The 15,428-nt window shown below is 41.6% G+C and overlaps 1 protein-coding gene and 1 long non-coding RNA gene across 4 annotated transcripts in view; one reads left to right on the top strand and one right to left on the bottom strand.

Annotated features, from left to right (window-relative positions):
- Positions 1-731: 731 nt before the first annotated feature.
- On the bottom strand, positions 732-15,160 carry LOC144314268 (uncharacterized). 3 transcript variants are annotated; one of them, XR_013380095.1, is made up of 6 exons: positions 14,950-15,160; positions 14,022-14,185; positions 13,631-13,771; positions 7,932-8,088; positions 6,113-6,217; positions 732-1,027 (listed from the first exon to the last, which is right to left on the bottom strand). It is a non-coding gene; the product is annotated as an uncharacterized LOC144314268 (long non-coding RNA). The 3 variants fall into 3 exon arrangements; XR_013380093.1 differs by lacking the exon at positions 14,022-14,185 and having other exon boundaries at positions 14,950-15,157; XR_013380094.1 differs by lacking the exons at positions 13,631-13,771; positions 14,022-14,185 and having other exon boundaries at positions 14,950-15,152.
- Positions 13,818-15,428, top strand: part of FAM169A (family with sequence similarity 169 member A) — a 64,610-nt gene continuing 62,999 nt past the window's right edge. Inside the window, exon 1 of the mRNA XM_077898196.1 lies at positions 13,818-13,914. The gene's annotated coding sequence lies outside the window, so the exon portion shown is untranslated. The remainder of the gene's footprint in view (positions 13,915-15,428) is intronic.

Below are 15,428 nucleotides of genomic sequence, written 5' to 3'. Positions count from 1 at the left end.
GAGGGAAGGAAGGAAGGGGGAAAGGAAGAGAATAAATCCTCAAAGTCTATCAAAAAACAGGAGAGATTACTTTCTAACTTGTTCTATGAGTTCAATATAATATGATAATGAAGATAGGTATCACAAAAAAGAAAACCACAGACCAATATCACTTATGAACATAGGTGCAAAAATCCTCTGCAAACACTGGAAAACTAAATCTCATATCATAAAAAAAGGATTATGCACCATGACCAAGTGGTATTTATCCCCAAGAAAGCAAGGTTGGTTCAACATATGAGAATCAATGTAATACATCATATTAATAGAATAAAGGAAAACCACAGGATCACCTAAATAGAGGAAAACATTTGACAAAATTCAACGCCCTTTCATAATAAAAACACTCAACAAAATAGGATACAAGGAAACTTTCTCATCCTGCTAAAGATCATTCAGGAAAAACCCATAGCTAAAATCATGCTTACTGGTAAAATACTGAAAACATTTTCCCTAAGATTAGAAACAAGAAAGACAAAGACGTCCATTCTCATCACTTCTATTTAACATTGTGTGGGAGGTTCTGGCCCAGCAATTAGGCCAAAGCAAAAAAAAAAAAAAAAAAAAAAAAAGAAGAAGAAGAAGAAAAGAAAGAATCAAGACTGGAAAAGAGGAAGTGAAACTACTTCTGTTTCTGAATCCCAATCCCAAGTTTGCCTGTCACTGAAAAGACAAATTCTCAAGAGACAAGGTTTCATTGGAAAGGAATTTGAGCTTTATTCAGGAGGCCAGCCACCTGGGGAGAAGGCAGAGTCTTGTACCAAAACCAACTGCAAGGTTTCTGCCTTGCCCAGGGGTTCTTAAAAGGGTTTAGGGCAGTTACTCAGCAAAGGGAACGCAGTGGCCTGCAACATGTCTTGATCATGTGCAGACTCCGTGGTGCCAGCTACAGACATTATCTCAGTGCTTGAGGGATGTGTGAGGAGGTACAGTTCCTGTTTTGTGATGCATAGGACTACTTTGTTCTTTCCTCAAAGGAGGGCAAGGTCTACAAGATACACAAAGGAAGGTTAGTAAAATCATTTGTGTGGCCTAAAAAAGAAAAACATTTTGCTAAAAAATTGCTATGCTAATCAGAAAGCCAAGGCAGCCTCAGAGAGGCTTGCTGGCCCCTGGGGCCTGGGAACACTGGGGCCTTCACTCTTCAAGCCCCATGATCCAGAGACTTAGGTCAGCACTTGGGGAGTGCATTAGCCTGAAGCAAGTTAATCCTTAAGATCAGCTCAAGTGCTGTTACACTCCTATTTGCCTTATGACATGATCTCGTGTGTTGAAAACCCTAAGGAACCCACCAAAAAACTATTAAAGCTGATAAGTTAATTCAAGTAGCAGGATACAGGGTCAATATATGAAAATCAATTGAATTTCTATATACTAGCAATGACCAATCTGAAAATTAAATTAAGAACAATTTCATGTATAGTAGCATCAGAAAAAAACAAAATAGGAATAAATTAACTGAGGAGGTGCAAGACTTACATACTGCAAACAAGACCCAAAAAAAGCAGAGGATTTAAATAAATGAAAGACATCCACTGTTTATATATTGGAAGACATGATATTTTTTTACATGACAATACTACACAAATTGAGCTATAGATTCAATGTGATCTGTATAAGAATCTAATTGCCTTTTTTGCAGAACTGGACAAGCTGATCCTAAAATTCATATGGAAATGCCAAGCGATTTTGAAATGATAGATGTCTATCTATATGAAAAGGGGTAAATAAATCATGGCATTTTCATACAATGGGATAGTACACAGAAATTTTAAAAAAGCTACTTCAACAGTCAACAACACAGTTGATTCTCATACACATAAGGGTGAGCAAAAGAAGCTAGATACAAAACATTTCATAATAGAAGTATACTAATTTCTATTTAGTATAGCAGTTGGGTGGTGTTATCTAGTTGTTCACACTAAAAATTCAATGAACTAACTATACACTGAATACTAGAGACTGTATGCCCTTTACTGTAAATATCAGATCTTAATTTAAAAAAAAAATCAGAAGTTTAAATCCCTTCACTTAGTCATACATGTATGATACTCGTTGTCTCATCTCAGTGTTTTTATTGTATTAATTAGCCTCACTATCTATTCAGAGTCTTAAAGATCATAGCTATGGTGCTTATTTAAAATGTGGATTTTGGGGGGATGCAGTACTAGGTGACGGGCACTAAGGAGGGCACCTGACAGGATGAGCACTGGGTGTCATACTATATGTTGGCAAATTGAATTTAAGTAAAATTTTAAAAAATGGATAAATAAAATGTGGATTTGGGGGACGCCTGAGTGGGTCAGTCAGTCAAGCATCTATCTGACTCTTGATTTCAGTTTAGGTCATAATCTCAGGGTCATGAGATTGAGCCCTGGGTCAGGTTCTGAGCTCAGGATGGAGTCTGCTCGAAATTTTCTCTCCTCCCTTTGCCCATTGCCCTGCTTGTGGAGGCCGAGGAAATTAAGGCCATTCCACCTGAAGTTCAGGGTTAGCCCAAGTACAGCCATCCCAGACCCCTGGGAATAAGAGCTGACCTTTACCTTACTGCAGTTAAGCCCCATGTTAGAATGAGAACAGAGCTCAAGCCAGTGGCAGGAAGCCCCATATCAGAATGAGAACAGAGCTTAATGCCCTTGAAAGCCCCATATCAGAATGTAAACAGAACTTGAGAAATTCCTCCCCCCCTTCTGGAGGTCCCCCCTTGGGGTCCAAGTCCCTGCACTTGGACCCAAGCTGGAGCTTGTTAATAAACCCTTGTGTGTTTGCATCGGTGTCGGCTCCTTGGTGGTTTCTCAGATACGTAATCTTGGGCACAACACTGCTCTGTGCACTCTTTCTCTTTCTCAAAAATAAATAAATACATAAATCTTTTTAAAGAATAATAAAAATAAAAAATAAAATAAGGATTCTTTGGTCCCATCGATACAGGGGAGCTTGGTTATTGTCTCACGCAGTTGAAGAATGAGTTTCATGGACAAAGAAGGGTGAGTAAAGGGATACAAGTTTATTAAGCAAAGAGACAGAGAAAGCTGTCAGAAGTGAGAGAGGTCCCAACAGGGTTGCCCCTGAGGGCTTGTACGGTTGGGCTTTTATTGAAAGCCAACCAGGGAACTTAAATCCTTTTAACCCATCTGTGGATATCAGCGTGGAGTAAGGAATAGTGATAATATCTTTAATGGCTACTTCTTCTTTGGGGTCAGGTTATTCTTTGTTGGTCTCAGATGACTGTCATAAAAAAGGCACCCTCCCTGCCCACACCTAGGGCAGGGTAGCCTGGCTTGTTCCCTTATCTCTGGGTTCCTCACAGCTCAGCATTTTTTGAATTTTTGTGAGCTCGATTTCATGGCCCCTACCTAGCCCTGGCTAGCCCCCTTTGTCCCTAACTCACCATTCTGGATCTCCTGGATTGAAATCTTTAGGGAAGAGACTCAGAACTCTGCATTTTTAGCACGGAAGCTGGAAAAGCTTGGCAGCAGGGAGCGAAGGAGGAGGCCTGCGCCACTCCAAAGGCCTAGTCCACCCCATCCCCCACCCGGCTCTACTCATTTCCACTGTAGCTTTTCAACCCTGGGCCAGGCAGAAAAATTGAGAGACATTGTGTATTGTTTCAGACTTGATGTGGGGGAAGCAGAAGACCTTCGAAGCCTCGGCAGGCAGGCAGGCAGGACGTGCCTTTTGCTGTTGGATGTGTCTTTGGGTTGAAAGTACTCTTCTATTTTGCTCCTTTCCAATATAAAGGAATTCGGGTGTTTTGCTTGTATTTTTTATCCCCCTCTAATCATCCTAGTTGAGCTAGAGTATTCAGAGTTTCATAGGTTTTTGTTGGTTTGATTTTGGGTTTTGAAGTTGCAGTAAAGGATTCTTTGCTTTATGTTTTTCTTAATTACAATATCTACGGCTTCCATATGTAAATCATTATGTGGAAAGCATTTTCCGTCCTAGCATTATCTGCAGGACAGAATTTAGTTGTTAATGGAGTCCCTTGTGCAGGTAGCTGACGTGAAGAAAGCTAATTAATAATGTTGCCACTTTCTACTTTGCAATATTTTTCTAAATCAGTAAAGGAAGCTGGTGGTGGGGGTGTTGAACAGGTGGGTGGGGAGGTGAATGGGGGTGGGGGTGAGATTATAATTCCTGTATCTTTAGCAAACACAAGTGTAAGTACTATATACTGTTTAGTTAGTTAAGTAGAGTGTTTGCATAACAATGTTCTCGGAGTGTGGAATATGCCACAATACCCAAAATAATATGCTAGAAATTTACTTTCATTAAAAACATTCCAATTTATGGATAAAACAAATTGACTCTGGTAGGGCAGTGGGTGAGAATTAAAAGTACAGGAACTCATTTATTTATTTTTTATTTTTTAAAGATTTATTTATTTATTTATTTATTTATTTATTTATGAGAGAGAGAGAGAGAGAGGCAGAGACACAGGAGGAGGGAGAAGCAGGCTCCATGCCGGGAACCCGACGTGGGACTCGATCCTGGGACTCCAGGATCGCGCCCTGGGCCAAAGGCAGGCGCCAAACCGCTGAGCCACCCAGGGATCCCCCTCATTTATTTTTTATTTATTTATTATTATTTTTTAAAGATTTTATTTATTTATTCATAGAGACACAGAGAGAGAGGCAGAGACACAGGCAGAGGGAGAAGCAGGCTCCATGCAGAGAGCCTGACGTGGGACTCGATCCAGTGTCTCCAGGATCACGCCCTGGGCTGCAGGCGGCGCTAAACCGCTGAGCCACCTGGGCTGCCCCCTCATTTATTTTTTTAAGATAGCATTGGGATTTTTTTAATAAAGATTTTATTTAATTATATAAGAGAGAAAGAGAGAATGAAGGGGTAGAGGAAGTGACAGAGGGGGAAGCAGACTTCCTGCTGAGCAGGGAGCCCAATGTGGGACTCAATCCCAGGGATCACGACCCGAGCCAAATGCAGAGGCTTAATGGACTGATCCAAACTCTAGGCAAGAATGACCGCATCCAGACCCCTACAGTAGGAGAACTGAGCAAACTATAGCATGGCTTCTAGCAGCCCAGAGCCCTGGAATGATCTGATCCTGCTTAAGTTTCTGTCTGGAACAGCTCATGGCTGCCAAGAGAATTACTATTTGCTCAACCACTGAGCCACACAGGTGTCCCCGTGCTATACATTTCTTAACAAGAAAAAACATTAAATTTTTAATTATAAAAGGATTTTTATGTTCATCATGCAAAATGATAAAAATAACCACAAAATATAAATCACCTTCCAGTGTTCCCACTACCCTGCTTTGCCTCTTTCTAATCCATTTTCCAACTTTTGCCTCTTTCTAATCCATTTTCTAACTTCTATTAACTTTTCAATATATATATCCTTATGATCTATATATTCTCCGAATATATTTGTATGATTAGCATAATTCTAAAAGCAAAAGTAGTACTGTGCTTTTTAAACAGATGTCTTTTCCACTTAATATTTTCCGATATTGGGGGATCCCTGGGTGGCTCAGTGGTTTAGCTCCTGCCTTTGGCCCAGGGTGTGATCCTGGAGTCCCTGGATGGAGTCCTGCGTCAGGCTCCCGGCATGGAGCCTGCTTCTCCCTCTGCCTGTGTCTCTGTCTCTCTCTATCATGAATAAATAAATAAAATATTAAAAAAATATTTTCCGATATTATTAAACATTGTTTAGAAATGCAATTTTAGGGGCACCTGGATGGCTCAGTGGTTGAGTGTTTATCTTTGGCTCAGGTTGTGATCCCGGGGCCTGGGATCGAGTTCCACATCGGGTTCCCCCGCAGGGAGCCTGCTTCTCCTTCTGTCTGTGTCTCTGCCTCTCTCTCTCTGTATCTCTCATGAATAAATATATAAAATCTTTTAAAAAATGCAATTTTAAAATGATACAAGATTCTACAGTTGCTATACTGGATGTGCCATCATTTATTTAGCAACTTCTTGGTGGACTTTCCAGCCCTTTACCCACCAGCAATGTTTCCCTATCACAAACAATATTGAAATAGTTGTATAGGCAAATCATTGTGTTTATCCTTAATTAGTTCCTTTGGATAAATTCTGAAGGGTGCATTTACCTTTACCGAACACGCAGCTCCCACAATCTCCCTTTCCTCTCTGGTCACATTTCGGCTTCCCATGCAAGATCTTCTTATGAAGATTAGATCTTCAAAATCTAGATCCTGGGGGGTGGGAGTGAATGGGTGACGGGCACTGGGGGTTATTCTGTATGTTGGTAAATTGAACACCAATAAAAAATAAATAAAAAAAAAATCTAGATCCTATTTGATTTTGACTGGGCATTTTAGGAAGCAGCACCATCATCCACCCAATGCTTCAAGCCAAAAACCTTGTGGTCTTACCTGTCTTCTCTAGTACATTGCACATTTTGCCAAGTCCTGTTCACTCTGCTTCTTACCTTTGAGTGTGAGAATTCATTTACTTCTCTTCATCTTCACTATGACCTTTAGACCAGATTGTCATCAGTCTGTATCAGTTCCATAACTGGCTTAACTCCAGTCTTATTTTCTTAGATTCAATTTCCACATTGCAGCCTGAGAATATTTGCTAACATGCAAGTGTAGTCATGTGACTCTGAAATTTAAACTCCTAAAATGGCTCTCCCATTGCTTTTGGGATTGAGTCCATACTCCTTATCATGGCTGACCAGGACTTTTTAAAAGAATAACCTCATTTCTTGACACTCTGCACTTTGCTAAAAGCCTTGGTTGTCTTTTCAGTTCTGCCAGAAACCGTTATTCTACACACCATATCTACATTTCTTGTTGGCTTTGCCCATCCCCTTCATCATATTACCACATCACAGAGTCCATCTAGCACAATGCCTGACATAATAGATGTTTTATTTTTTGTAAAGATTTTATTTATTTGTTTTTTTTTTTTTTTTTTTTTTAAAGATTTTTTTTTATTAATGATAGTCACAGAGAGAGAGAGAGAGAGAGAGAGGCAGAGACACAGGCAGAGGGAGAAGCAGGCTCCATACACTGGGAGCCCGACATGGGATTCGATCCCGGGTCTCCAGGATCGCGCCCTGGGCCAAAGGCAGGCGCCAAACCGCTGCGCCACCCAGGGATCCCAGATTTTATTTATTTGTGAGAGACCCACATAGAGAGAGAGAGAGGCAAAGACACAGGCAGAGGGAGAAGCAGGCTCCATGCAGGGAGCCGGACGTGGGACTCGATCCCGGGTCTCCAGGATTACACCCCGGGCTGAAGGCAGCACTAAACCGCTGAGCCACCTGGGCTACCCATAATAAACGTTTTAAAAGACATGTGTTGAATTAATAGGTGTATAAATACTGGGTGAGAGGATGTTAATACAAAAATTTTCTAGAAGGTAGATATATATTAGTTGAGAAGAGGTATAGTTAAGTCTATAGTCTCATGCCTAAGTCTAGAGTAATTCAGAGCAATGGGCAAATTCCTGCTTTACACTGGGGGTCAATTACCTGCTCCAGCATCTTTGGTCAGTTTCTGTGCCTCTCTAAACTTGTTTCCTCATCTCCGGAATGAAGATATAGTGTCTACTTCAAATAGCGTGAGAATTAAGGAAGACAACAAAGGTCAGATATTCAGTACTGCAGGGGAAGAAAGCTTTTCTTCCATTCTAATTTCTTTGGTTGGTCTAATAATTAAGTTATGAGACAGGTGCTCCTGGTTGGCTCAATTGGTGGAGCATGAGACTATTGATCTTGGGGTCATGAGTTCTAGGCCCAAATTGGGGGTAGAGATAACTAAAAAAAAAAATAAATAAAAAAAAATAATAAAAAATAAATAAAAATAAAAAAATAAATAAACTACCATGGGACAGATTAACAGGAGAAAATCTTTTTTTTTTTTTTTTTTTTAACAGGAGAAAATCTTAATTAAAACTTACAGGAGGGATCCCTGGGTGGCGCAGTGGTTTGGTGCCTGCCTTTGGCCTAGGGCGCGATCCTGGAGACCCGGGATCGAATCCCACGTCGGGCTCCCGGTGCATGGAGCCTGCTTCTCCCTCTGCCTGTGTCTCTGCCTCTCTCTCTCTCTCTGTGTGACTATCATAAATAAAAAAAAAAAAAAGGTACAGGAGCCCGATTAAGACCTGAGAGTCTCTCCAAAAATCAGGCATTTGAGGTTCACATGCTATCCTGAACTAAAGAGAGGGTAAGGATCTGGGATTTCAAAGGGGAGAAAGATAGTAAGAGCAAATACTTGGTAAACAAATGTTTGCCATGCCATGAAGAGAAGTCTTTCTTATGTTAAAAAAAATTATCTTTGTTATAGCTCTCTTCCTGGTACAGCCTTTCTCAATTTTTTTTTTTTTTTAAATATTTTATTTGGGAGGGAGCAGAGGGAGAGGGAGAAGCAGACTCCCTACTGAGCAGGGAGCCCAATGCAGGGCTTGATCCCAGGACCCTGAGATCATGACCTGAGCCAAAGGCAGACACTTAACCAACTGAGCCATCTAGGTGCCCTTTATCTGAATTTCTTTAGATCAGTTAAAGGGGCAGTAAAAAGTTCTTTTTGAGTTTGTTGGGCCTCAATTATCTTTAGCTCCAAATAATCTGCATGCCAAAGTGGCATATTCTGGAATGGCAGGCTCTGAACCCCATCAGTACAGTATCTGGGAAAGAAGTGTTCAATAAATATAATCCAACAATAATGACAATGGAGATTATGATGCATTGCTTCCAGATGGGTGTTCCATTTTGCATGCCATCCTATTATAGCATTTAGCTATTTCAATAAGCCTTCCCAGTTGCTATTAGCAATTAAAAATATTTCCTCTTACTGCCTGCAATAAGATAGGCAAACATTTTGCATTTCTTTAATTAATATCTATTATTAGACATTTGTTACAGTATTTATACATTTTGGCCTTCTTTAAAAACATAAATGCTTCAAGGGTGCCTGCCTGGCTCAGTTGGAGGAGCATGTGATTCTTGATCTCGGGGTCATGAGTTCGAGCCCAACATTTGATGCAGAAATTACTAAAGGAAATAAACTTAAAAAAAAAAAAGTTTGAAAGAAGTGCTTCAGGGCCGCCTGGGTGGCTCAGATGGTTAACCATCTGCCTTGGGTTCAGGTCATGATCCCAGGGTCCTGGGAGGAAGCTCCTCATCAGGCTCCCTACTCAGCGGGGTGTCTGCCTCTCCCTCTCTCTCTGCTCACCCCCATTCTCTCTCTTTCTCTATTAAATAAATTTAAAAAATCTTTTTAAAAAAGTGCTTCAGTGACATCTTCATAAGCATAACTTTTTTCTTCTTCCTAAGGTTTCCTTCAGATAGGTTTCTAGTAGTATTAGTAGTAGTATTATGGGAACACATTCATATTTTTGACACTTTTGATATGTATCACCAGGTTGCTTTCTATAAAGTACAAACTACATAATCTAATTTTAGGAGCCCTCTCTAAATCCTGAGTCTTCTACTTTTTTTTTTTTTTTTTAAGATTTTATTTATTCATGAGAGACACACACACAAAGAGAGAGAGAGAGAGAGAGAGAGAGAGAGAGAGAGGCAGAGACACAGGCAGAGGGAGAAGCAGGCTCCATGCAGGGAGCCCAATGTGGGACTCGATCCAAGGACTCCAGGATCACTTCCTGGGCCCAAGGCAGGCACTAAACCACAGAGCCACCCAGGGATCCCTTCTACTTGTTTTTAGTTAAAAACAAAAAACATAATTTTGCTTTCCTGTGTTTTATGTATATGGTGTGGTGATCAGTTTGGCCACCACCTTGTTTCTAGATGACTATAGCCATTTATCCTTTCCCGTGGTGATATTAGAGACTTCCTGAGGTCATGTGTGAAATGTGTTAAAATCAAATACACTATATAGGATTAAATATAACGGGCACTTGGGTGGCTCAGTTGGTTGAGTGTCGGACTCTTGATTTCGGCTCATGTCATGATGCTGGTGTCATGAGATCAAGGCCAGTGTCAGGCTCCATGCTGCCTGTTTCAGATTCTCTCTTCCCCTCCCACATCTCTAGAAAAATTAATGAAAAAATAAGAGATTCTTTTTACAGTCAAAAATTATCCCCCCCCCCCCCACTAACTATTAGGTAGGTAAGTGACAGAGAGCACTGATATCTGCAAAAAATTCAGTTACTTAATACAGCAGCAAAATCAAAGAATAATTACTATATAGTATATACACTAGAGAAGACTGTTTATTTTTATTTTATTTTTAGATCTATCACGGAGGTAGTGTTTGACTTTTAGTTAGGATCGCATTTGTTGGCAAGTAACAGAGAAGAGTTGGAGGTAGGCAGTGTGTGTAATTGGTGTGGCAGCTCCATAAAGTCATCATTGTCCCTGGTTCCTATCTCTTGGTTCTGGGATAGTTACATATGGGTTTCATTCCCATGGTCAGTCAGCTCATGGCTTCAAGGTGGTCAGTTCATGGTTTCAAGGTGGCTACTCTGATCCCAGACTTAAGTCCTCCTTTCAAGCAGGAAGAAGAAAAAAGTACAAATGGCAAAAGGCAAAGGGGTATCTGAATCTTTCTTTCTTTTTTTTTTTTTTTTTATCAGAAAAGCAGCTTTCTTGGAAGCCATTCCTAATGATTTTTTGCTTACATTCCATTGCCCAAAAATGATCATATAGCCATCTTAGTTGCAAGAGGAGTCTGGAGAGGAAAATAGTTTTAGTTGGGCACATTGTCACCTGAATAACATTGAGTTGGTTGGAGAAAAGGGGGGAACAAATATTGACCTAGGCAATTGTATAGTATCTGCCACAGATGCAAATATGTATGTATGTAGTTTTTCATTACTAACTTGAAAAATCCCATGTTATTTCTCTTAAACTCAAACTAAACTTACCAAATACTTACTCTGTGATTAAACATCTATTTCATATTAGACCAAACCGAATCAGAAGAAACAAGTGTAACTGGGCTTCTCAAACCTGATATTTCTCTTGTTCTTCAGGTTCTTTTTACCTTTTCCCCACCCATGGTGCATAGTATCACTCAGGAATTTTAAATCTGTGGATAAATGTAGTGCCTGACACAGAAAACCCTATCAAACTGCTGCATTTAATCCTGAAATCATTCCTGTGACATATTTTATGTACCAGGGAAATAAACAGGACATTCTAGGAAATGGGAGTCCCTTTTCTTCTAGCTCAAGGAGGAAAGGTTGCTTTCTCATTTCTCCTTTGCCATGGCTGACATTAGCTAACTAATTAACTAATTGGTTAATATTCTAGATCTGGAAGTCCCTGGGCTGCCTCAGTTATTAAAAGCTTCTCACTGTGATTTTATGAATTTCAAATACATGTATTCCACATATTAGATCCTAAATTCTACCCATTTAAAGCTAATAGAGGGTCAAAGATGGTAACAAATCTCTTCTGGGGAATCGTGCTTCTTCCATACACTAAATAAATATAAGTAAAACTTATAATTGTGCTCTAGAACCTGAAAAAAACTTAGATCTAGGAAATAACTGAAACATGAAGTATTTGGTATGTTTGAGTATTTGGTATGTTTTAGGGATTCAAAAGCAAAATCCAATCATATGGCATAGGATTTTGTACACATAAAAGAGATAACATTAGCATGTACTTCAAAGGATGATTATGAGTTAATTTCCACAAAGAAGCTAGTAGAGCACCTTGCCATTTGTTGGCAGTCCAAAACATTAGCCATTATTTTAGCAATTAGAAATTCCTCTTTTCCACTGCAATTTAAGGGCTCTTCTCTGGGTCATTTGTGTCAGCAAACTCCAAAATCCAGTTGTGGCAAGCTTCTCTTAACATGGTTCCACTCTCTTTTTAACATATACTAAAAATGAAATGGAAACTCTTACTGTGTTTCCTTCTGCTTATAACTTTTTTTTTAATTTTAAAAAATATTTTATTTATTCATGACAGACACAGAAAGAGAGAGCGAGGCAGAGACACAGGCAGAGGGAGAAGCAGGCTCCATGCAGGGAGTCCGACGCGGGACTCGATCCTGGGTCTCCAGGATCTCGCCATGGGCCGAAGGCGGTGCTAAACTGCTGCGCCACCCAGGCTGCCCTCCTTCTGCTTATAACTTTTTTTTTCTTTCATCGAAAATTTCCATGCAGATTTTATTTTATTTTTATTTTTTAAATTTGTTTTTTATTGGTGTTCAATTTACCAACATACAGAATAACCCCCAGTGCCCGTCACCCATTTACTCCTACCCCCCAACCCTCCTCCCCTTCTACCACCCCTAGTTCATTTCCCAGAGTTAGGAGTCTTTACGTTCTGTCTCCCTTTCTGATATTTCCCACACATTTCTTCTCCCTTCCCTTATATTCCCTTTCACTATTATTTATATTCCCCAAATGAATGAGAACATATAATGTTTGTCTTTCTCTGATTGACTTACTTCACTCAGCATAATACCCTCCAGTTCCATCCACGTTGAAGCAAATGGTGGGTATTTGTCATTTCTAATAGCTGAGTAATATTCCATTGTATACATAAACCACATCTTCTTTATCCACTCCTCTTTCGATGGACACCGAGGCTCCTTCCACAGCTTGGCTATTGTGGCCATTGCTGCTATAAACATCGGGGTGCAGGTGTCCCTGCGTTTCATTGCATCTGTATCTTTGGGGTAAATCCCCAACAGTGCAATTGCTGGGTCATAGGGCAGGTCTATTTTTAACTCTTTGAGGAACCTCCACATAGTTTTCCAGAGTGGCTGCACCAGTTCACATTCCCACCAATAGTGTAAGAGGGTTCCCTTTTCTCCGCATCCTCTCCAACATTTGTGGTTGCTTGCCTTGTTAATTTTCCCCATTCTCACTGGTGTGAGGTGGTATCTCATTGTGGTTTTGATTTGTATTTCCCTGATGACAAGTGATGCAGAGCATTTTCTCATGTGCATGTTGGCCATGTCTATGTCTTCCTCTGTGAGATTTCTCTTCATGTCTTTTGCCCATTTCATGATTGGATGGTTTGTTTCTTTGCTGTTGAGTTTAATAAGTTCTTTATAGATCTTGGAAACTAGCCCTTTATCTAATGTGTCATTTGCAAATATCTTCTCCCATTCTGTAGGTTGTCTTTTAGTTTTGTTGAGTGTATCCTTTGCTGTGCAAAAGCTTCTTATCTTGATGAAGTCCCAATAGTTCATTTTTGCTTTTGTTTCTTTTGCCTTCTGGCTGTATCTTGCAAGAAGTTACTGTGGCTGAGTTCAAAAAGGGTGTTGCCTGTATTCTTCTCTAGGATTTTTTTTTTTATTTTTTTATTTACTATAGGCACGCAGTGAGAGAGAGAGAGAGAGGCAGAGACACAGGCAGAGGGAGAAGCAGGCTCCATGCACTGGGAGCCCGACGTGGGATTCGATCCCGGGTCTCCAGGATCGCGCCCTGGGCCAAAGGCAGGCGCCAAACCGCTGCGCCACCCAGGGATCCCTTCTCTAGGATTTTGATGGAATCTTGTCTCACAAGATTCTGCTTATAACTTAACAAAATAACAATTAAAGGAAGCATGTATAACAACAAAAGCCAAGATGATAATCGTTTTACATTCCACAAAAGTTTTTGGACAAAAGCCTCAAACCTATTTCAAAATGTTTTGGTAGTGGCTTAAAGCATGTACTATGATAAAGACTTACTATTTGGGATCCCTGGGTGGCGCAGCAGTTTAGCGCTTGGCTTTGGCCCAGGGCCCGATCCTGGAGACCCGGGATTGAATCCCATGTCGCTTCCTGGTACATGGAGCCTGCTTCTCCCTCTGCCTCTCTCTCTCTGTGTGACTATCACAAAAAAAAAAAAAAAAAAAAAAAAAAAAAAAAAAAATAGACTCACTATTTTTTAGTTCTTTGCCCACTAAGGGCTCAATGGATCCTCAAGAGTATAGGTAAACGGACAAGCAAGATTTAATGAATTTCTGCCAGAGGTAAGTAAATGGGTTTTTTTTTTTTTTAATTCCTTAAACACTCAAGGCCACATGATGTTGCAAGTAAAGAGAATGCAGTCCCAGTGTCCTCATGGGACACTCCTCACCTAAGAGGAGGCAGCATCTCTTCAGTGGGTCTCAGAAGGTAGCATCCTTGCCACAGGAAGAGCTGGGTTTTGCTGCCTGGATGGGGCTGGGGGGGCGCCGCTGTGATTCCAAGCCGTGGCCAGACATTTGGGAGACCCGCTTCCCAGGCACGAGCACCCCCTGACTAAAAGTAGGGCTAAAAGTCAGACAAGACCATGCATTTCAAACATTACAAACAGGTTGCTCTGGCTAGTTTAGCATTGAGGCCTAAGGTTTCAACAACTGCAGCCTCTGGTAGCAAAAAAAAAAAAAAAAAAAAAAAGAAAAAAAAAAGAAAAAAAGAAAGGTCTTCCCAAAGCGGCAATTGTTTGGGTTTACGGTGGGGATTCCTACCTACATACAACTCCAGAAATACAAATTTCTAAGTTTTATGAGTTCATTCAACATTTGCTCTGTGTAAAACCCAGCTATATTCAAAATTCCTGCTCAATTAGGTCTAGTTTTTTAAGGTCTAGGACAAATGGTAAATGTCTGGTGTGTAACATTTAAGATTTCTGCTAAATATTATAAATGAAACATGGTTGATGTGAGGTTGTTTCTTAAAAGCAACTGGAGGCAGAAAAGCCTATTTGATTACAAAAAAAAAAAAATCCGAGTCTAATAGGTCTCTATCGACAAGTATCCTTTGAAGTATTTATTGAAAGGATAAATAGAAAAAAAAATGAAAGGATAAATAGCGATCAATAGTTTGATCACTATTAAATTTGTGAAAGATTGGTGTTGTGATTGCTAAGTATTTGCAAGCCGAGCAAGAAATCATTTCAAACCTCCTGGATGCGCGGAAAACAACGCCCCGGCTCCTGGACGGTGAGTTTATTTTCCAGAATTTACGTAAAAGGAAATCTTAGAATTCCCTGCACACTCCATCCTCACATTTCTCAAACGCACCTGAGCCGCGGCAAGCGCCACCTTCGCGGAACCCGCCATTCTTCACATCCCGGAGAGCGCATCTTTGTTCCGAGCGGGGGAAGCGAGCGAAGGGGCTCGGCGGGAGTGGGGCGCGGGGTCGGGCCGGCCGGGGGGCAGGGGGTCCCGGCGGGCGCAGCCCCTCCGCCCAGGCCCCGGCGCGTCCACACGGCCCAGGCCGCTGGAGCGTGGCGGTCACAGCCGCGGGCGCGCTGACGGCCGGGGGGGCGGGGGGGGAGCGCGCACCTGCCCGCGGCCGCCCGAGCCGGGGGGGGGGGCGGGGGGAGGGCGGCGTCCCCGGCGCGGGGGGGCGGCGCGGCGCGGGCGGGGGGATTCGCGGTGGGCGCGGGCGCGGCGCGGCGCGAGGGCTGAGGCGCGGCGGCGCGAGTGCGTCACGCCGGCGGAGGGCACGGTGGGCTGCGGCCGAGCCGCCGACGAGCAGCCGGGCGGCCGGGGCCCCG

The sequence above is a fragment of the Canis aureus genome, chromosome 5 (genome assembly GCF_053574225.1).
Source record: "Canis aureus isolate CA01 chromosome 5, VMU_Caureus_v.1.0, whole genome shotgun sequence".
NCBI lineage: Eukaryota > Metazoa > Chordata > Mammalia > Carnivora > Canidae > Canis > Canis aureus.
Note: the sequence above shows the minus strand (reverse complement) of the source record. Positions and strands in the feature narration are given on the sequence as shown.